This window comes from Ranitomeya variabilis, chromosome 4 (genome assembly GCF_051348905.1).
Source record: "Ranitomeya variabilis isolate aRanVar5 chromosome 4, aRanVar5.hap1, whole genome shotgun sequence".
Classification (NCBI taxonomy): domain Eukaryota; kingdom Metazoa; phylum Chordata; class Amphibia; order Anura; family Dendrobatidae; genus Ranitomeya; species Ranitomeya variabilis.
In genome coordinates, this window is record NC_135235.1 from 202,287,737 (window position 1) to 202,310,427 (window position 22,691).

Here is a 22,691-nt window from a genome sequence, read left to right on the forward strand (position 1 = left end):
ATATTTTTGCCCCCAAATTTTTATTTTTACAAGGGTAACAGGAGAAATGAGACCACAAAAGTTGTTGAGCAATTTCTCCTGAGTATGTCGATACCCCATATGTGGGGGTAAACCACTGTTTGGGCGCACCGCAGAGCTTGGAAGAGAAGGAGTGTCGTTTTACTTTTTCAATGTAGAATTGGCTGGAATTGAGATCGGATGCCATGTCACGTTTGGAGAGCCGCTGATGTGCCTAAACAGTGGAGACCCCCCACAAATGACACCATTTTGGAAACTAGACCCCTTAAGGAACTTATCTAGATGTGTGGTGAGCACTTTAAACCCCCAGGTGCTTCACAGAAGTTTAGAACGTAGAGCCGTGAAAATAAAAAAATCGCATTTTTTCTACAAAAATGATATTTTTGCCTCCAAATTTTTATTTTACCAAGGGTAACAGGAGAAAATGGACCCCAGAAGTTGTTGTACAGTTTGTCTTGAGTATGCCGACACCCCATATGTGGGGGTAAACCACTGTTTGGGCGCATGGCTGAGCTCGGAAGCAAAGGAGCGCCATTTGACTTTTCAATGCAAAATTGACTGGAATTGAGATCGGACGCCATGTCGCGTATGGAGAGCCCCTGATGTGCCTAAACAGTAGAAACCCCCCAAAAGTGACCCCATTTTGGAAACTAGACCCCCCATGGAACTTATCTAGATGTGTAGTGAGAACTTTGAATGCCCAAGTGCATCACAGAAGTTTATAATGCAGAGTCGTGAAAATAAAAAATATTTTTTTTTAACAATAAAGATTTTTTTGCCCCCAAGTTTTTATTTTCACAAGGGTAACAAGAGAAATTGGACCCCAAAAGTTGTTGTCCAATTTGTCCTGAGTATTCTGGTACCCCATATGTGGGGGTAAACCACTGTTTGGGCGCACGGCAGAGCTCGGAAGGGAAGGAGCGCCATTTTGGAATGCAGACTTTGATAGAATTGTGTTGTGATCCGCTTTTTGGCTCCCCTGGTGGTGGCTGGTGGTACTGGAGACTTGTGTGTGCTTTTCTGCCTCAGCTCACCTGCTTCCATCAGTTTTGGGAGTTCCCTATTTAGCCTTGCTCTCCAGTCACTTCCTTGCCGGTCATCATTGTAATCTGAGTCATTCAGTTGCATGTTCCTGCTTCTAGTCTGCTGATCAGCTAAGTGGACTCTTGTCCTTATTGTTTTTGTTTTTCTTGTCCAGTTTACAGTTTTGTCTTTTCCTGTTACTGGAAGCTCTTGTGGACTGAAATTGCCACTCCTGTGTCATGAGTTGACACAGGAGTCTTAAAGTAATTTCAGGATGGGTTTTTGAAAGGGTTTTTCAGCTGACCGTGAAGTCCTCTTTTGTATCCTTCCTCTATCTAGTAAGTGGACCTCGCTTTGCTAAATCTACCTTCATACTGTGTATGTCTTTTCCTCTGAACTCACCGTTAATATACGTGGGGGCTACTATCATCTTTGGGGAATTTCTCTAGAGGTAAGCCAGGTCTGTTCCTTCCTCTTCCAGGCGTAGTTAGTTCTCCGGCTGGCGCATGGCATCTAGGCAGCCGTAGGAATGCTTCCTGGCTACTGTTAGTTGTGTGGTAGATTTAGGTCACGGTCAGCTTGAGTTTCCATCACCCGAGAGCTAGTCTGTTATTTTTGTGTTTCTGATGTTCCCATGCCATTGGGGAATCATGACAGTATGACCGGCCGCTGTTAAAGTAATTGGCAGAAGAAAGGAGAGTAAAAGAAGTCTGTAGATTTTTTTTTTTTTTTCCTCTCATGTTTGCTACTTAGTTGGCTCAGTTGTATTTCTGCTCTATTTACAGCCTTGCCTTTCTCTCCTTCTAATCCTTGAATGGCTCTGATCTCTCCGGTTTAAGGATGGACCCTCAGAGTTTGGTTGCAGGTTTAAATAATCTTGCTACGAAGGTTCAGAATTTACAAGATTATGTTATACGTACTCCTATTTCTGAACCTAAGATTCCTACACCAGAGGTATTTTCCGGAGATAGATCTCGGTTTCTGAATTTCAAATGTAATTGTAAATTATTCCTTTCTCTCAGACCTCACTCCTCTGGAGATCCTGTTCAGCAGGTTAAGATTGTGATTTCTTTGCTGCGAGGTGACCCTCAAAATTGGGCATTTTCATTGACACCAGGGGATCCTGCGTTGCTCAATGTGGATGCGTTTTTTCTGGCTTTAGGGTTGCTGTATGAGGAACCTAATTTGGAGATTCAAGCTGAAAAAGCTTTAATAGCCCTGTCTCAAGGGCAAGATGAAGCTGAGATATACTGCCAAAAATTTCGTAAATGGTCTGTGCTTACTCAGTGGAATGAGTGTGCCCAAGCGGCAAATTTCAGAGAAGGCCTTTCTGATGCCGTTAAGGATGTCATGGTGGGGTTTCCTACGCCCACAGGTCTGAATGAGTCCATGACAATGGCGATTCAGATTGATCGGCGTTTGCGGGAGCGCAAACCCGTGCACCATTTGGCGGTATCTTCTGAAGGGACGCCAGAGAAAATGCAATGTGACAGAATTCTGTCAAGAAGCGAGCGGCAGAATTATAGGCGCAAAAATGGCTTGTGCTTCTACTGTGGTGATTCCGCGCATGTTATATCAGCATGCTCTAAACGTACTAGGAAGGTTGACAAGTCCGTTTCTATTGGCACTTTACAGTCTAAATTTCTTCTGTCTGTAACTCTGATTTGTTCATTATCAGTTATTACCGTGGATGCCTATGTGGACTCTGGCGCCGCTCTGAGTCTCATGGATTGGTCCTTCGCCAGGCGCTGTGGGTTTGATTTGGAGCCTCTGGAAGTTCCTATACCTCTGAAGGGTATTGATTCTACACCTCTGGCTTGTAATAGACCACAGTTCTGGACGCAAGTGACTATGCGTATGACTCCAGACCATCAGGAGATGATTCGCTTCCTCGTGTTGTATAATTTACATGATGTTTTAGTGCTTGGATTACCATGGTTACAATCTCATAACCCAGTACTGGACTGGAAAACTATGTCTGTGTTAAGCTGGGGATGTCGGGGGGCTCATGGGGACATACCTTTGGTTCCTATCTCGTCATCTATTCCCTCTGAGATTCCTGCATTTTTGTCGGATTTTGGGGATATTTTTGAAGAGCCTAAAATTGGTTCTCTCCCTCCCCACAGAGAGTGTGATTGCGCCATAGATCTGATTCCAGGCAGTAAATTTCCAAAGGGTCGTTTGTTTAACCTATCTGTACCTGAGCATGCTGCCATGCGAGAATATGTTAAGGAGTCCCTGGAAAAGGGACATATTCGTCCTTCTTCATCACCTTTAGGAGCTGGGTTTTTCTTTGTCTCTAAAAAGGATGGCTCGCTGAGGCCTTGTATTGATTATCGACTCCTGAATAAAATTACTGTCAAATATCAGTATCCGTTGCCGCTGCTTACTGATTTGTTTGCTCGTATAAGGGGGGCTAAGTGGTTCTCCAAGATTGATCTCCGTGGGGCGTATAATTTGGTGCGAATTAAGCAAGGGGATGAGTGGAAAACCGCATTTAATACGCCTGAGGGCCACTTTGAGTATTTAGTAATGCCTTTCAGCCTTTCTAATGCGCCTTCAGTTTTTCAGTCCTTTATGCATGATATTTTCCGTGAATATCTGGATAAATTTATGATTGTGTATTTGGACGATATTTTGATTTTTTCTGAGGACTGGGAGTCTCATGTTCAGCAGGTCAGGAGGGTTTTTCAGGTCTTGCGGGAGAATTCTCTGTGTGTAAAGGGTTCTAAGTGTGTTTTTGGGGTTCAAAAGATTTCCTTTTTGGGGTACATTTTTTCCCCTTCTTCTGTTGAGATGGACCCTGTCAAGGTTCGGGCTATTTGTGACTGGACGCAGCCTACTTCTCTAAAGGGTCTTCAGAAGTTCTTGGGCTTTGCTAATTTTTATCGTCGATTTATAACTGGTTTTTCTGGTGTTGCTAAGCCTCTTACGGATTTGACTAAGAAGGGTGCTGATGTTGCCAATTGGTCCTCTGCCGCTGTGGAGGCCTTTCGGGAACTTAAGCGCCGCTTTTCGTCTGCCCCTGTGTTGCGCCAGCCCGATGTCTCTCTCCCCTTTCAGGTTGAGGTCGATGCTTCCGAGATCGGAGCGGGGGCGGTTTTGTCGCAGAAAAGTTCCGATTGCTCAGTGATGAGACCTTGTGCGTTCTTTTCTCGAAAATTTTCTGCCGCCGAAAGAAATTATGATGTCGGTAATCGGGAGCTTTTGGCCATGAAGTGGGCATTTGAGGAGTGGCGTCATTGGCTTGAGGGTGCTAGACATGAGGTGGTGGTTTTGACTGATCACAAGAATCTGATTTATCTTGAGTCTGCCAGGCGCCTGAATCCTAGACAGGCGCGCTGGTCGTTGTTTTTCTCTCGGTTTAATTTTGTGGTCTCATATCTACCAGGTTCTAAGAATGTGAAGGCGGATGCCCTTTCTAGGAGTTTTGAGCCTGATTCCCCTGGTGATTCGGAACCTACAGGTATCCTTAAGGATGGGGTGATATTATCCGCTATTTCCCCAGATCTGCGACGTGCTTTGCAAGAGTTTCAGGCGGATAGACCTGATCGCTGTCCACCTGGTAGACTGTTTGTTCCTGATGATTGGACCAGTAGAGTCATCTCGGAGGTTCATTCTTCTACGCTGGCGGGTCATCCTGGAATTTTTGGTACCAGGGATTTGGTGGCTAGATCCTTCTGGTGGCCATCTCTGTCTCGTGATGTGCGTGTTTTTGTGCAGTCTTGTGATGTGTGGGCTCGGGCCAAGCCTTGTTGTTCTAGGGCTAGCGGGTTGTTGTTGCCCTTGCCTATTCCGAAGAGGCCTTGGACGCACATCTCGATGGACTTTATTTCTGATCTTCCTGTCTCTCAGAGGATGTCTGTTATCTGGGTGGTGTGTGACCGTTTTTCTAAGATGGTTCATTTGGTGCCATTGCCGAAGTTGCCTTCCTCGTCTGAGTTGGTTCCTTTGTTTTTTCAAAATGTGGTTCGCTTGCATGGTATTCCTGAAAATATCATTTCTGATAGGGGTACCCAGTTCGTTTCTAGATTTTGGCGGGCATTCTGTGCCAGGTTGGGCATTGATTTGTCTTTTTCGTCTGCCTTCCATCCTCAGACTAATGGCCAGACGGAGCGAACTAATCAAACTTTGGAGACGTATTTGAGGTGTTTTGTGTCTGCGGATCAGGATGATTGGGTTGCCTTTTTGCCGTTGGCGGAGTTTGCTCTTAATAATCGGGCCAGTTCTGCCACTTTGGTTTCCCCTTTCTTTTGCAATTCGGGGTTTCATCCCCGTTTTTATTCTGGTCAGGTGGAGTCTTCGGATTGTCCTGGAGTAGATGCTGTGGTGGATCGGTTGTATCGGATTTGGGAACAAGTGGTGGACAATTTGAATTTGTCCCAGGAGAGGACTCAGCGGTTTGCTAACCGCCAGCGTCGGGTTGGTCCTCGCCTTCGTGTTGGGGACTTGGTGTGGTTGTCTTCCCGTTTTGTCCCAATGAGGGTTTCTTCTCCTAAATTTAAGCCTCGGTTCATCGGTCCCTATAGGATTTTGGAGATTATTAACCCTGTTTCCTTTTGTTTGGACCTTCCGGCATCTTTCGCTATCCATAATGTGTTCCATCGGTCGTTGTTGCGGAGATACGAGGTGCCGGTGGTTCCTTCTGCTGGGCCTCCTGCTCCTGTGCTGGTTGAGGGTGAATTGGAGTATGTTATAGAGAAGATCTTGGACTCCCGTATTTCCAGGCGGAGACTCCAGTACCTGGTTAAATGGAAGGGCTATGGTCAGGAAGATAATTCTTGGGTAACTGCCTCTGATGTTCATGCCTCGGATTTGGTTCGTGCCTTTCATAGGGCTCATCCAGGTCGCCCTGGCGGTTCTTGTGAGGGTTCGGTGCCCCCTCCTTAAGGGGGGGGTACTGTTGTGATCCGCTTTTTGGCTCCCCTGGTGGTGGCTGGTGGTACTGGAGACTTGTGTGTGCTTTTCTGCCTCAGCTCACCTGCTTCCATCAGTTTTGGGAGTTCCCTATTTAGCCTTGCTCTCCAGTCACTTCCTTGCCGGTCATCATTGTAATCTGAGTCATTCAGTTGCATGTTCCTGCTACTAGTCTGCTGATCAGCTAAGTGGACTCTTGTCCTTATTGTTTTTGTTTTTCTTGTCCAGTTTACAGTTTTGTCTTTTCCTGTTACTGGAAGCTCTTGTGGACTGAAATTGCCACTCCTGTGTCATGAGTTGACACAGGAGTCTTAAAGTAATTTCAGGATGGGTTTTTGAAAGGGTTTTTCAGCTGACCGTGAAGTCCTCTTTTGTATCCTTCCTCTATCTAGTAAGTGGACCTCGCTTTGCTAAATCTACCTTCATACTGTGTATGTCTTTTCCTCTGAACTCACCGTTAATATACGTGGGGGCTACTATCATCTTTGGGGAATTTCTCTAGAGGTAAGCCAGGTCTGTTCCTTCCTCTTCCAGGCGTAGTTAGTTCTCCGGCTGGCGCATGGCATCTAGGCAGCCGTAGGAATGCTTCCTGGCTACTGTTAGTTGTGTGGTAGATTTAGGTCACGGTCAGCTTGAGTTTCCATCACCCGAGAGCTAGTCTGTTATTTTTGTGTTTCTGATGTTCCCATGCCATTGGGGAATCATGACAGAATTGTCTGCGGGCAGACCCCTAATGTACCTAAACAGTAGAAACCCCCAACAAGTGACCCCATTTTGGAAAATAGACCCCCCCAAGGAACTTATCTAGATATGTGGTGAGAACTTTGAATGCCCAAGTGCTTCACAGAAGTTTATAATGCAGAGTAGTGAAAATAAAAAATAAAAAAAATTTCCACAAAAAAGATTTTTTTAACCCCCAAATTTTTATTTTCACAAGGGTAACAAGAGAAATTGGACCCAAAAAGTTGTTGTCCAATTTGTCCTGAGTATGCTGGTACCCCATATGTGGGGGTAAACCACTGTTTAGGCGCACGGCAGAGCTCGGAAGGGAAGGAGCGCCATTTTGAAATGCAGGCTTTGATAGAATGGTCTGCGGGCGTTATGTTGCGTTTGCAGAGCCACTGATGTACCTGAACAGTAGAAACCCACCACAAGTGACCCCATTTTGAAAACTAGACCCCCCAAGGAACTTATCTAGATATGTGGTGAGAACTTTGAATGCCCAAGTGCTTCACAGAAGTTTATAATGCAGAGTAGTGAAAATAGAAAATATTTTTTTTTTCACAAAAAAGATTTTTTAGCCCCCAAGTTTTTATTCTCACAAGGGTAACAAAAGAAATTGGATGCCAAAATTTGTTCTCCAATTTGTCCTGAGTATGCTGGTACCCCATATGTGGGGGTAAACCACTGTTTTGGCACACGGCAGAGCTTGGAAGAGAAGGAGCGCCATTTTGGAATTCAGACTTTGATAGAATTGTCTGTGGGTGTTATGTTGTGTTTTCAGAGCCCCTGATGTACCTAAACAGTAGAAACCCCCCACAAGTGATCAAATTTTGGAAACTAGACCCCCTAAGGAACTTATCTAGATATGTGATGAGAACTTTGAATGCTCAAGTGCTTCACAGAAGTTTATAATGCAGAGTAGTGAAAATAAAAAAATATTTTTTTTTCCCACAAAAAAGAATTTTAGCCCCCAAGTTTTTATTTTCACAAGGGTAACAGGAGAAATTGGACCCCAAAAGTTATTGTCCAATTTATCCCGAGTACGCTGATGCCCCATATGTGGGGGTAAACCACTGTTTGGGCGCACGGCAGAGCTCAGAGGGGAGGGAGCACCATTTGACTTTTTTAGCGCAAAATTGGCTGTCGTGTTTGGAGACCCCCTGATGTACCTAAACAGTGGAAACCCCCAAATTATAACTCCAACCCTAACTCCAACACACCCCTAACCCTAATCTTAACCCGATCCATAATCCTAATCACAACCCTAACGATAATCACAACCCTAACCCCAAAACAGCCCTAATCTCAACCCTAACCATAACCCTAATCAAAACCCTAAATCCAACACACCCCTAACCCTAATCACAAACGTAACCCTAATCCCAACCCTAATCCCAAACGTAACCCTAATTCCAACCCTAATCCAAACCCTAATCCCAACTCTAACCCTAACTTTAGCCCCAACCCTAACCCTAACTTTAGCCCCAACCCTAACCATAACTTTAGCCCCATCGTCACAAAAAAAGTTCAATGTAACCTTTTTTTTTGTACGTCGCGTCTGCCATTTCCGCGCATGCGTGGCCGTAACTCTGCCCCCTCCTCCCCAGGACATAGACTGGGCAGCGGATGCGTTGAGAAACTGCATCCGCTGCCCACGTTGTGCACAATTTTCACAACGTGCGTCGGTACGTCGGGCCGACGCATTGCGACCGCCCCGTACCGACGCAAGTGTGAAAGAAGCCTAAGGCTACTTTCACACTAGCGTCGTACTCGGCCCATCGCAGTGTGTCGGGCCGACGTACCGACGCTAGCGTTGTAAGCGCCACACAACGGGTGCAGCGGATGCTGTTTTTTCAACGCATCCGCTGCCCCATTGTGAGGTGCGGGGAGGCGGGGGCGGAGTTCCGGCCACGCATGCGCGGTCGGAAATGGCGGACACGTCGCACAAAAAAGTTACATGTAGCTTTTTTTGTGCCGACGGTCCGCCAAAGCACGACGCATCCGTCGCACGACGCATGCGACATGTGGCAATCCATCGCAATGCGTCGCTAATGCAAGCCAATGGAGAAAAAACGCATCCTGCAAGCACTTTTGCAGGATGCGTTTTTTCTCCAACGATGCATTGCGACTAGTGTTGAGCATTCCGATACTGCAAGTATCGGGTATCGGCCGATACTTGCTGTATCGGAATTCCGATACCGAGATCCGATATTTTTGTGATATCGGGTATCGGTATCGAAACAACATTAATGTAAAAATGTGTAAAAGAGAGAATTAAAATAAAAAATATTGCTATACTCACCTCTCCGACGCAGCCTGCACCTTACCGAGGGAAGCGGCAGCGTTCTTTGTTTAAAATTCGCGCTTTTCTTTCCTTTACGTGAGTCCCGGCTTGTGATTGGTTGCGTGCCGCCCATGTGACCGGGACGCAACCAATCACAGCAAGCCGTGACGTAATTTCAGGTCCTTCAGGATTTTAAAATTACGTTCCGGCGTTGTGATTGGTTGCGTCGCAGTCACATGGGAGACGCAACCAATCACAGCAAGCCGTGACGTAATTTCAGGTCCTTAAGGATTTTAAAATTACGTCCCGGCTTTGTGATTGGTCCGCGTCCCGGCAACATGGCCGCCATGCGGTCAACCAATCACAAGCCGGGAGGCTGGACACGCGCCCATTTTAAAATTTTAAAATGCGCGCGTGTCCAGCCTCCCGGCTTGTGATTGGTTGACCGCGGCGCAACCAATCACAAGCCGGGACGTCACGGGAGGCTGGACACGCGCCCATTTTAAAATTTTAAAATGCGCGCGTGTCCAGCCTCCCGGCTTGTGATTGGTTGACCGCGGCGCAACCAATCACAAGCCGGGACGTCACGGGAGGCTGGACACGCGCCCATTTTAAAATGGGCGCGTGTCCAGCCTCCCGTGACGTCCCGGCTTGTGATTGGTTAATGGCGGCCATGTTGCCGGGACGCGGACCAATCACAGCAAGCCGTGACGTAATTTCGTCACGGCTTGCTGTGATTGGTCCGCGTCCCGGCAACATGGCCGCCCTGACCAATCACAAGCCGGGACTTCACGTAACCAAGTAAAAGCGCAAATTTTAAACAAACAACGCTGCCGGTTCCCTCGCTGAGGTCCAGGCTGCGTCGGAGGGTGAGTATAGCGATATTTTTTATTTTAATTCTTTCTTTTACACATTTATATGGATCCCAGGGCCTGAAGGAGAGTTTCCTCTCCTTCAGACCCTGGGAACCATCAGGATACCGTCCGATACTTGAGTCCCATTGACTTGTATTGGTATCGGGTATCGGTATCGGATTGGATCCGATACTTTGCCGGTATCGGCCGATACTTTCCGATACCGATACTTTCAAGTATCGGACGGTATCGCTCAACACTAATTGCGACGGAAGCCAAAAAACGCTAGTGTGAAAGTAGCCTAACCCTATCCCTAACCCTAGCCCTAACCCTAAATTTAGCCCCAACCCTAACCCTAACCCTAACCCTAACTCTAACCCTAACCCTAACTCTAACCCTAACTCTAACCCTAACTCTAACCCTAGCCCTAACCCTAACCCTAACTCTAACCCTAACCCTAACCCTAATTTTAGCCCCAACTCGTCTCTCCTGCCGGCCGGCAGATGGCAGCAGATGGCGGGCGCACTGCGCATGCGCCCGCCATTTTCTTTCCTGACGAAGAAGCCGGCCGGCAAGAGGAGACACAGGAGGACCCAGGGACACCGGGTGAGTATTATAGGGTCCCCGAATCCCCCTATTTCTCTGTCCTCTGATGTGCGATCACATCAGAGGACAGAGAATTACAGATCGCTTTTTTTTTTTTTTTTTTTTTTGCGGTCGCCGACTCGCCGGTAAACTGTTAATTACCGGCGATCGCAAAACAGGGGTCGGGGCAAACCGACCCCGATCATGTTCTTTGGGGTCTCGGCTACCCCCGGCAGCCGAGACCCCAAAGATCTTCCGGGTGCCGGGCGGCGGGCGTACTGCGCGTGCGCCCGCCATTTTTTCCCGGAAAAAAGATGGCGGCGCCCATCGGGAGCCACGAGGAGCACCGGGGGAGATAGGTGAGTATTGGGGGCTATCGGGGGCCATCGGGGACCCTATTTCTCTGTCCTCCGATGTGTGATCACATCGGAGGACAGAGAAATTAAAAGGCAAATCGCGTTTTTTTTTTTGTTGCGACCGCCGGTAAACGGTTAATTACCGGCGATCGCAACTCGGGGTCGGTAAAAACCCCCCGAATCATGTTCTCTGGGGTCTCGGCTACCCTTGGCAACCGAGACCCCAGAGAAAATCCGACTCTGGGGGGCGCTATTCACTTTTTCCACAGCGCCGTTAATTGACGGCGCTGTGGTTTAAGTACCCTTAGCGGCCGCCGTTAAAAGGCGTATCGGCGGTCGTTAAGGGGTTAAGGAACCTTGGCTTGTCTCTTGTCTTGATGACTTGTTGACGTTCCTTTGTCTGATGTATTGTTCTTGTATTTTGACTCCTGTTCAACTCTCCTGATTACAACCCTTGACCTCAGCCTACTTGAAGGTTTGTTGTTCTGTCTACTCCCAAGAAATTTTTTTGCCTGGTATTGATTTCTGTCTCTTTCTTGACTTCAGTTCTATTGTATCCTTCGATTTATTGCACCTTGACTGTATTCTATTTACAACTCATGGCTGATATCCCGATTTTGGTACAAGCTTCATTTTTCTGAGTATCCACCTTCAATTTCTGTCTAATTTAGGGACCAGGATCAGAGAATCTAAAGTATGAATACTTTTCCAAGGCACTGTACATGTATGGCTATGTTTCTTTCCCTACTGAATAGGCATACATATTATAGCAACCATTTTCTAAGGTGTATTAACAAATGTAGAGTTTCTCTTTGGCACCAAATACCTTCCTCCAAGCAACCAATCTACTCAACACAAAGACTAAAACACTAACCAGCCATTATAGCTCCTAAGGGCACAAACCTATCAATAACTTAAAACTTAAACAATAGTTCTTTCACCTTTCATGTGGAACTATAAAATTTCTTATAACAATAACATGAGATCTGGTATCTATTACCACAAATACCGGATGCTGGAGCCAAGAATTTCAACTCTTGATTGCAAATGGTCCTAAGGAAGTTACAACGTTCATTCAGTGAGCTGATATCGCAATTAAGTATTGTTGTGAAAAGTTGGCTGAAGAATTACATTGTTCTCTATAATTGTATAAGTCACTGCGTGTGGTGTTCGGTCACACTCATAAATGTAATGGAAAGTTACCGTTGGTACAACGATATTGCATAACTAATTGCATCTTTTGAGTCTTTCTAGAAGACCTAGAGAACTCCACTATTCCTTACTCAGATTTTTTTAAATTTTTCCCCTTACCAGTAGTTGAAACTTGTTCAAATTTATATTTTATTCGATGCAAATCAAATCTACATTATTATGGTCTGAGGTCTCTCCCAATTGCAGAAAATAATAAGCAGTTCTTTTCCAGCCATCTTCTTCGGTCCGGTCAGTAATGAGGTCTTTACTGGGCCACCTTTGGCTCCCAGCATCATCGGCGCCTTCCAGTGTCTATGATTCACCATTTTTTGCTCTGGCTAGGTCATGATGTTATAATGTCATGATGCCCGTCATAACGTTGTATGGCATCATGATGTCACAGCCTGTTCAGTGCAAGAGGCACCAAAGATGCCAGGCATTGTAAGATTCCAAAGATGGCACATTGAAGACCAAATTGGTGGTCTTATCCGGTCATTTTGCTTGAATTCGCATGAATTGAATCACAATAGCTTTGGATTCTATTGAATCTATTTTTACTTGTGAAATTCGAGATCAGTTGGATTTACCTCTAAATGATCTTATCTGTACCTACTCATATTTCATACATGATGAACTTACTGGACCACCGGCTCACAGCACATACAGTACAGACCAAAAGTTTGGACACACCTTCTCATGTAAAGATTTTTCTGTATTTTCATGACTATGAAAATTGTACATTCACACTGAAGGCATCAAAACTATGAATTAACACATGTGGAATTATATACTTAACAAAAAAGTGTGAAACAACTGAAAATATGTCTTAGATTTTAGATTCTTCAAAGCAGCCACCTTTTGCTTTGATGACAGCTTTGCACACTCTTGGCATTCTCTTGATGAGCTTCAAGAGGCAGTCACCCGGAATGGTCTTCCAACAATCTTGAAGGAGTTCACAGAGATGCTTAGCACTTGCTGGCCCTTTTGCCTTCACTCTGTGGTCCAGCTCACCCCAAAACATCTCGATTGGGTTCAGGTCTGGTGACTGTGGAGGCCAGGTCACCTGGCGTAGCACCCCATCACTCTCCATCTTGGTCAAATAGCCCTTACACAGCCTGGATTTGTGTTTGGGATCATTATCCTGTTGAAAAATAAATGATGGTCCAACTAAACGCAAACCGGATGGAATAGCATGCCGCTGCAAGATGCTGTGGTAGCCATTGTAAGGATTCCGGACTTCCCTTGTTCCTGTTCGCCCTGATCCAAGATGGAGTCTTGGATCTCACCCTGTCATGGAACTTCCTGTTTGTACTGATTATTTAAGTCCGAGTCATGTGGTGTTCTGTGCCTGAGTATTTTGTGCTGCTGGCTCCTGAGCTTCTGCTTGTGTTCTGGTGAACTCCATGCTTCAGCTGCTAACTACTCGGTGGTCTGCCTCACCCCTTTCAGCTGCTTCTCACCTCTGGATCTGCTGCGACTGGCAGCACACCTGTGGAAGGATTTTGCTTGTTTGCTAAGCTTTTCCCAGTGATGTGCCTCTTTGCACAACCACACCAGGTGAGCAAGTTTCTAGTGTTGCTTTTCTCACCAAGAGAGTTTTGTACTCATCTACTACACTTAGATAGCGCTCTTCCTCTTTTCCCCTTCATCCTCTTTCACCAGGACTTCGTGCTCAATGCACCACCTGCATATTATTGAACTTCCACAAACAAGTGTTGTGCGCACTTGGGATCAAGTTTTGCTGGACTACCTCGTTAAGTTCTGTGTGCATTTCTACTTCACTTCTGCTGGATTCCCAAGTTTAAGTACTGTGTGCATTACCACTAATAACCTACTGGACTTCCTTGTCAAGTGTCTTGTTTGCCCCCTCATCATATCCTTGCTGGACTGGTTCATATTAGCGGTCGCGTCCCGCTATTCACTGTGCTGTGATTACCATATTGTGCTGAGCACCTCGTTACAATTGCAGGAATATCTGTGTTAGTTTTGTTAGCATTTCTGTTTTGTTTAAATACATCTTTTACTGCAGCTTTGCTCTCAGACTGATTTTATCCCACACTATCAGATTCCTTAGTACCTATATATTGTTACAGCCATGCTGGTTCATTATGCCTTCAATTTTGAATAAATCCCCAACATTGTCACCAGCAAAGCACCCCCACACCATCACACCTCCTCCTCCATGCTTCATGGTGGGAACCAGGCATTTAGGGTCCATCTGATCACCTTTTCTGCGTCGCACAAAGACACGGTGGTTGGAACCAAAGATCTCAAATTTGGACTCATCAGACCAAAGCACAGATTTCCACTGGTCTAATGTCCATTCCTTGTGTTCTTTAGCCCAAACAAGTCTCTTCTGCTTGTTGCCTGTCCTTCCTTAGCAGTGGTTTCCTAGCAGCTATTTTACCATGAAAGCCTGCTGCACAAAGTCTCCTCTTAACTGTTGTTGTAGAGATGTGTCTGCTGCTAGAACTCTGTGTGGTATTAACCTGGTCTCTAATTTGAGCTGCTGTTAACCTGCGATTTCTGAGGCTGGTGACTAGTATAAACTTATCCTCAGAAGCAGAGGTGACACTTGGTCTTCCTTTCCTGGAGCGGTCCTCATGTGAGCCAGTTTCTTTGTGGCGCTTGATGGTTTTTGCAACTGCACTTGGGGACACTTTCAAAGTTTTCCCAATTTTCCGGCCGACTGACCTTCATTTCTTAAAGTAATGATGGCCACTCGTTTTTCTTTATTTAGCTGCTTTTTTCTTGCCATAATACAAATTCTAACAGTCTATTCAGTAGGACTATCAGCTGTGTATCCACAAGACTTCTGCACAACACAACTGATGGTCCCAACCCCATTTATAAGGGCTCATTTCCACATGCGAGAGATAAAATGGTCCGATTTACGGACCGAAAAAATGGAGGAAAATCATGCGATTGTCATGCGAGTGTCATGCGAGTGTCGTGCGATTTTTTATCGCAACATCCGTATGACATCCGTATGACTTCCGTACTGCTGTCCAATTTTTACGCACCGGTGTCCTTTGAAAAGCTGGCAAATCAGTGCTGTGTACAGTAAAATCACACTGACAGGTTAGAATAGAATAGATATATACACATAGAATAGGTATATATACATATATATATATGTCAGTGAGACACCCATATATATATATTTATATTTAATGCAGCGCTAGATAGCATAAAAGCCGCTAATTCAATTGCCGGCATTTGCTCTCTCCTTCACAAACCCGACAGGATATGAGACATGGTTTACATACAGTAAACCATCTCATATCCCTTCTTTTATTACATATTCCTCTTCACTAATGTAAGAAGTGTCTGTGTCAAATTTGGGGGCTCTAGCTATTAAATTAAAGGGTTAAATTGCAGAAAAAATTGGCGTGGGCTCCCGCGCAATTTTCTCCGACAGAGTGGTAAAGCCAGTGACTGAGGGCAGATATTAGTAGCCTAGAGAGGGTCCATGGTTATTGGCTCCCCCTGGCTAAAAACATCTGCCCCCAGCCACCCCAGAAAAGGCACATCTGGAAGATGCGCCTATTCTGGCACTTGGCCACTCTCTTCCCACTCCCGTGTAGCTGTGGGATATGGGGTAATGAATGGTTAATGTCACCTTGCTATTGTAAGGTGGCATTAAGCCAGATTAATAATGGAGAGGCGTCAATTATGACACCTATCCATTATTAATCCAATAGTACGAAATGGTTAATAAAACACACACACATTATTACAAAGTATTTTAATGAAATAAAGACACAGGGTGTTGTAATATTTTATTATTCTCTTAATCCACCTGAAGACCCTCGTTCTGTAAAAAAGGAAAAATAAAAAATCAACAATATCCCATAGCTTCCATCGTTCTGGCAGGTCCCACGATGTAAATCCATCTGAAGGGGTTAAATCATTTTATACCCATAGTGAAGAGGAATATGTAATAAAAGAAGGGATATGAGATGGTTTACTGTATGTAAACCATATCTCATATCCTGTTGGGTTTGTGAAGTAGAGAGCAAAAGCCGGCAATTGAATTAGCGGCTTTTATGCTATCTAGCGCTGCATTAAATATAAATTTATATATATAGGTGTCTCACTGACATATATGTATATATACCTATTCTATGTGTATATATCTACTCTATTCTAACCTGTCAGTGTGATTCTACTGTACACCGCGCTGAATTGCCGGCTTTTCAAAGGACTCCGGTGCGTAAAAATTGGACAGAGTTCGCATGGTGCGAGTGCTGTGCGATTTTTTTCTTGCACCCATTGACTTGCATTGGCGAGTCTCTTCCGAGAATCGCAGCAATACGCAGAATGCTGCGATTTTTTTCTCAGTCCGATTTCGACTGAGAAAAAAATCGCAAATGAAAAGACACCTATTGAATAACATTGGTCTGAGTGCAATCCGATTTTTTATCGGATTGCACTGGTCCGTTTTCCTCGCAAATGGAAATGAGCCCTAATGCAAGAAATCCCACTTATTAAACCTGACAGGGCACACCTGTGAAGTGAAAACAAATCCCAGTGACTACCTCTTGAAGCTCATCAAGAGAATGCCAAGAGTGTGCAAAGCAGTCATCAAAGCAAAAGGTGGCTACTTTGAAGAACCTAGAATATAAGACATAATTTCAGTTGTTTCACACTTTTTTGTTAAGTATATAATTCCACATGTTTTAATTCATAGTTTTGATGCCTTCAGTGTGAATGTACAATTTTCATAGTCATGAAAATACAGAAAAATCTTTAAATGAGAAGGTGTGTCCAAACTTTTGGTCTGTACTGTACCTTTAGTGACAAATCAATAATCAATTCTTTTGTGTGATACTTTATTGAACCAACTTTTTCCCCATTCATAATAACAACCAGGTTTTTACAGAATATCTCTATCAAATGTGAAATCCAAACTTTGAAATTGTAATTTTAACTCACCATCACCGCTCCCCAAAAATCTCCCATTCCAGTGCTTTTCTGACATCCATTGTCTTCACTTTGGTCACATGTCTATGAACCAGAAATGCCTTCACTGACAATCACTGACTCCTTCACCACACAATAAGGGGTGCAAGGAGGGGCCCAGGAGGTAATGTGGCCCATTTCCTTTCCCAATCAAGTGGAACTGTACATTGGGGTGCAAGGAGGGGCCCAGGAGGTAATGTGGCCCATTTCCTTTCCCAATCAAGTGGAACTGTACATTATGATGAACTATTGGACTTCAATGGGCCCATATATTGGTCTTGCACAGGAGACCAATTCTGTCTGTTTCCGCCAATGGGGAGAGACCATGGTTGATAATGGTCAGAAAAAATTATATTCTCTGTGGAATTGTTGAAGTTGAGTAGGTAAGTAATATCATCAATCATAAAAATGTTGTGAATAATTTCTTGAAACAAATTGAATAAACTCTTGCCTCCATTGCCAATTTTTGTTTTCGCACTCGTTTTTTTAATCCCCATCTTACAAGAGGCAAAGCATTTTTTATTTTTCCATAAACATATCCGTATGGAGGTTGACTTTAGCAGTACAAATGGTAGTTTTCAACGTAAACATTAATTTTATCATGTTGTGTTTTGCGTAATTCAACGCATGGAATAGTTACAATGTGGTTTTCTGGTATTGTGATTATATAACTAGCGGAAGAGCCCGGCGTTGCCTGGGCATAGTAAATATCTGTGGTTAGTTATAGCACCTCACTTTTCTTATTTTCCCATCACGCCTCTCATTTTCCCCCTCACATCTCTCATTTTCTCCCTTACACCTCTCATTTTCCCCCTCACTCCTCTTATTTTCCCCTCACTCCTCTCATTCCCCCCTCACTCCTCTCATTCCCCCTAACACTTGTCATTTCGACCTCACATGTATGTCATCTCCTCCTATATATAGTATATACCTGTATGTCATCTCCTGTATATAGTATATACCTGTATGTCATCTCCCCTATATATAGTATATACCTGCTGTATGTCATCTCCTCCTCTATATACCTATGTGTCATCTCCTCTTTTATATAGTATATACCTGTATGTCATCTCCTCCTGTATATAGTATATACCTGTAAGTCATCTCCTCCTGTATATAGTATATACCTGTGTGTCATCTGCTCCTGTATATAGTATATACCTGTGTGTCATCTCCTCCTTTATATAGTATGTACCTGTATGTCATCTCCTCCTGTATATAGTATATACCTGTGTGTCATCTCCTCCTGTATATAGTATATACGTGTGTCATCTGCTCCTGTATATAGTATATATCTGTGTGTCATCTCCTCCTGTATATAGTATATACATGTGTCATCTCCCCTGTATACAGTATATACATGTGTGTCATCTCCTACTGTATATAGTATATACCTGTGTGTCATCTCCTCCTGTACATAGTATATATCTGTGTGTCATCTCCCCTGTGTATAGTATGTACCTGTATGTCATCTCCTCCTGTATATAGTATGTACCTGTATGTCATCTCCTCCTGTATATAGTATATACCTGTGTGTCATCTCCCCTGTATATAGTATATATGTGTGTGTCATCTCCCCTGTATATAGTATATATGTGTGTGTCATCTCCCCTGTATATAGCATATACCTGTGTGTCATCTCCTCCTGTATATAGTATATATCTGTATGTCATCTCCTCCTGTATTAGGCCTCGTTCACACGTTATTTGCTCAGTATTTTTACCTCAGTATATGTAAGCTAAATTGGCAGCCTGATAAATCCCCAGCCAACAGGAAGCCCTCCCCCCTGGCAGTATATATTAGCTCACACATACACATAATAGACAGGTCATGTGACTGACAGCTGCCGTATTTCTTATATGGTACAGTTGTTGCTCTTGTAGTTTGTCTGCTTATTAATCAGATTTTTATTTTTGAAGGATAATACCAGACTTGTGTGTGTTTTAGGGTGAGTTTCATGTGTCAAGTTGTGTGTGTAGAGTTGCGTGTGGCGACATGCATGTAGCGACTTTTTGTGTGTCGAGTTGCATGTGACAGGTTAGTGCAGCAAGTTGTGTGCAGCAAGTTTTGCGCATGGCGAGTTTTAGGTGTGGTGCGTTTTGAGTATGTGCAAGTTTTGTGTGAGGCAACTTTTGCATGTGTTGCAATTTTTCCGCGTGTGCAAGTTTTGCGTGTGGCGAGTTTTCCATGAGGTGAGTTTTGCACGTATGGCGAGTTTTGCGTGAGCCTAGTTTTGCATGTGGCGAGTTTTGCATGTGGTGAATTTTGCACGTGGCGAGTTTTGAGCGGCAACTTTTGTGTTTTGACTTTTATGTGGCGAGGTTGGTGTATGTGTGGTGAAATGTGTGCTGAGGGTGATATATGTGTTCAAGCACGTGGTAGTGTGTGGCGCATTTTGTGTGTGTGTTCATATCCCCGTGTGTGGTGAGTATCCCATGTCGGGGCCCCACCTTAGAAACTGTACGGTATATACTCTTTGGCGCCATCTCTCTCACTCTTTAAGTCCCCTTTGTTCACATCTGGCAGCTGTCAATTTGCCTCCAACACTTTTCCTTTCACTTTTTCCCCATTATGTAGATAGGGGCAAAATTGTTTGGTGAATTGGAACGCGCGGGGTTAAAATTTTGCCTCACAACATAGCCTATGATGCTCTCGGGGTCCAGACGTGTGACTGTGCAAAATTTTGTGGCTGTAGCTGCGACGGTGCAGATGCCAATTTCGGACATACACACACACACACACACACACATACACACACACATTTAGCTTTATATATTAGATGTACATAAATGGTAAAACAATTCTAAGTCAGTTACAAGGGTGAAAAAAACAGTTCCTCCATTGTTTTGTGGATTTTGTATGACGTCCACATCTACTGGAGCTTTTTAACCCTTTGCAATGTCACCTGGTTTATTGTTGATTTTGTACTTCCTTGTGATTTTTATCTATTCTTCCTTGGCTCTATCATGTTTTTCATACATCCTTTATTAATTTTTCTGAAACAGTGCATTACACATAATTTTGAAATGCCATCTGGCTTATGTTTGATTTGCACCTCTTAGTGATAATTACTTATCCTTCTTCCTTCTGTCATAGAAGGGTTTCCGAGAACAGAAATCGATAAATATCTAAAAGTAATTATAAATAAATTCATAAATACCTTTAATTAGCAAATCACATTCAGTTTGTCTAGGGAGGGTAATAATCACTAGATGCTGCTCACATTGCTGTCCACCCCTGTCCATATAATCTAGCAATGGAGATACCAGGAGCACTAAGGTAAAAAGAGGCTGCTCACACTGCTGTCCACTCTGTCTATCTGATACATTACTGGAGATACTAGGGGTACTAAGGTAAGATGAGGCTGCTCACACTGCTGTCCACCATGTCTTTGTGATCTAATACTGAAGATACCAGGGGTGCTAAGGTAAAAAAGAGGCTGCTCACACTGGAGTTCACCCTATCTATCTGATACATTACTGGAGATACTAGGGATGCTGAGGTAAGAAAAGACTGCTTATACTGCTGTCCACCCTGTCTATCTAATGTAATACTGGAGATACCAATCATGCTGAGGTAAGAAGAGGCTGCCACACTACTATCCACTCTATCTAACTGATCTAATACTGGTGAAAGAGGTTGCTCACAGTAGTATTTATCCTGTCTATCTGATCTAATACTGGAGATATCAGGGGTACTGAGGTAAAAAGTGTTACACCCGGTTCGGTTTCTGGACCTTTGCGGGGTCCCCGTCGGGACTCCCGCTCTGTGCCGGCTCCACGCTGTCAGGATGCAGCCTCTTCCTCTCCTTCCTCTCCTGCTTCCTGGCGTGCTGCCAGCAGGTTCTCAGGCAGAGTGAGACAGCGCACATTTTTTAAAAAGATGCTTCTGGCCAACGGCGTGTTGTTCATTGCTATTTCTAGCTCCTCCACCATAGGGAGGGCGCCGGAGCAACAAGTATCCACTGTTGCTTCTTCCGGTTCCTGTCCGCATGTGCTTCTGTTTCTGAAGTTCTCTGTCAGTACTCTGCTTATACTCTCTGTCTCCACAGATCATCAGCTACCGGTTACCCGGCTATCTTGGATGACGTTCACTCTGTCTACGCCAGATCCGTCTCGTCCCGCCAATCTGCCATTCTCATCTCCGGACAACATCAGTACCGCTGGAACCAGCTTCTACTCATCTACCCGGTATCACCTCATTAGATTCACGTCTCCCGCTAACCCTGTTTGTCCGTTTGTCTCGCTGGGACAGCTGCTGCGAGTTCGGGGTCTATCTGGTGGTAGCACCCGTGTCCCCCAGGCATTCCATTCTGACTCTGTTTGAGGGGACTTACCACGGGTGTCTGGGGCTCACATAGTCATGCCCCCTTTGGAGCCCTACGGACCGTGGTCCCGAGGTTCCACGTTAAATCTTAATAAAAATGAATGTGAACTTCAACTTCTATGCCCCCGTTTCCATTTGTTACAAAAAGAGACTGCACACACTGCCGTCTACCATGTCTATCTGGTCTAATACTGGCGATATCAGGGGTGCTGAGGTAAGAAGAGACTGCTCACATTGCAATCCAACCTGTCAATCTAATGTATTACTGGAAATACTGATCATGCTGAGGTAAAAAGAGGCTGCTCATACTGCTGTCTATCTGATCTAATACCGGAGACAGCAGTAGTGCTGAGGTAGGAAAGGGCTGGTCACATTGCTGTATTCCCACTATATTCGATTTAATACTGGAGAAACCAGGAGCGCTGAGGTAAGAAGTTGCTGCTTACACTGCTGTTCATCCTGTTTATCTGATCTACCACTGGAGATGAGAGGAATGCTGAGTTTAGAAGAGGTTGCTCACACTACTTTCCACCCTGTCCAGCTGATCTAATTTTGGGGTTATGGGATAAAAGATGCCGAACACATTGTTGTCCACATTGTCTTTCTGATCTAATACCGGGCATACCAGGAGTGCTGAGGTAAGAAGAGGCTGCTCACACTGCTGACCACAGTATCTTTCTGATGTAATACTGGAGATTCTAGGGGTGCTGAGGTAAGAAGAGGTCCACAATGTCTTTCTGAAAGACAATATTTGTTATATCTATCTTCAAGTCACATCAGCAAAGCTTTGTGCTGTACATGCCTACAAGCTCTTGTCCTATTAATATTCAAGGGCCAGTATCTGTCAGTGTATCAAGATGGTGGCCATTTTAATTCTATAGTGATAACATACCTAGACAAAACAAGTGTTTTTATGATTTTGTAGGAATTTATTGATAATGATTACATTTCCTCTACTTACTGTATTTATCATGAAATTTAGCATTGCAAAACTTATATGGTTGAGAACTTTAGTCAATACTTCCAGATGATCTCAAGCTATTTCACCCATTAAGTATCCCCTTGTTCAATAGATGCTCTCAGCCAAACGAATGGGAAAAAAATGCAACAAATATGCACATAAAAATACGGCAAAACTGTGTGTATTTTACGTAGCGTTTTCTCTGCAAACACGCTGGATTTAGGTGAGGAAAAATTTTCTGAAAATACTCAACTGGTGTACAAAGCCTTAGGAATGCTTTGGTGACATCTGCCCAAAGGGATAACACAGGAATAGGATAAACAGAAGAATAATGAGTGAGAGGTTGATGAGATTTTGGGGCAAATATTTTCAAAATTGGCTTTATAGAGTGTCATGTACGATTGTAAAGCTGAGTGTCTACGAAGCCACATATACTTTTTTTTTACACCTGCCAATCGATAAAATGTGTTACACGTTTTTTCCTATTT

The 22,691-nt window shown here is 44.2% G+C and overlaps 1 long non-coding RNA gene across 3 annotated transcripts in view; it reads left to right on the plus strand.

Annotated features, from left to right (window-relative positions):
* Window positions 1–21,356, plus strand: part of LOC143770231 (uncharacterized) — a 41,994-nt gene extending 20,638 nt beyond the window's left edge. For 2 of the 3 annotated variants that reach the window (XR_013214575.1, XR_013214573.1), the window contains exon 3: window positions 20,968–21,356. This is a non-coding gene — a long non-coding RNA (uncharacterized LOC143770231). Of the gene's footprint in view, window positions 1–13,300; window positions 13,509–20,967 lie in introns of those variants that run through there. The other variant, XR_013214574.1, reaches the window with a different exon arrangement.
* The last annotated feature ends 1,335 nt before the right edge of the window (window positions 21,357–22,691 follow it).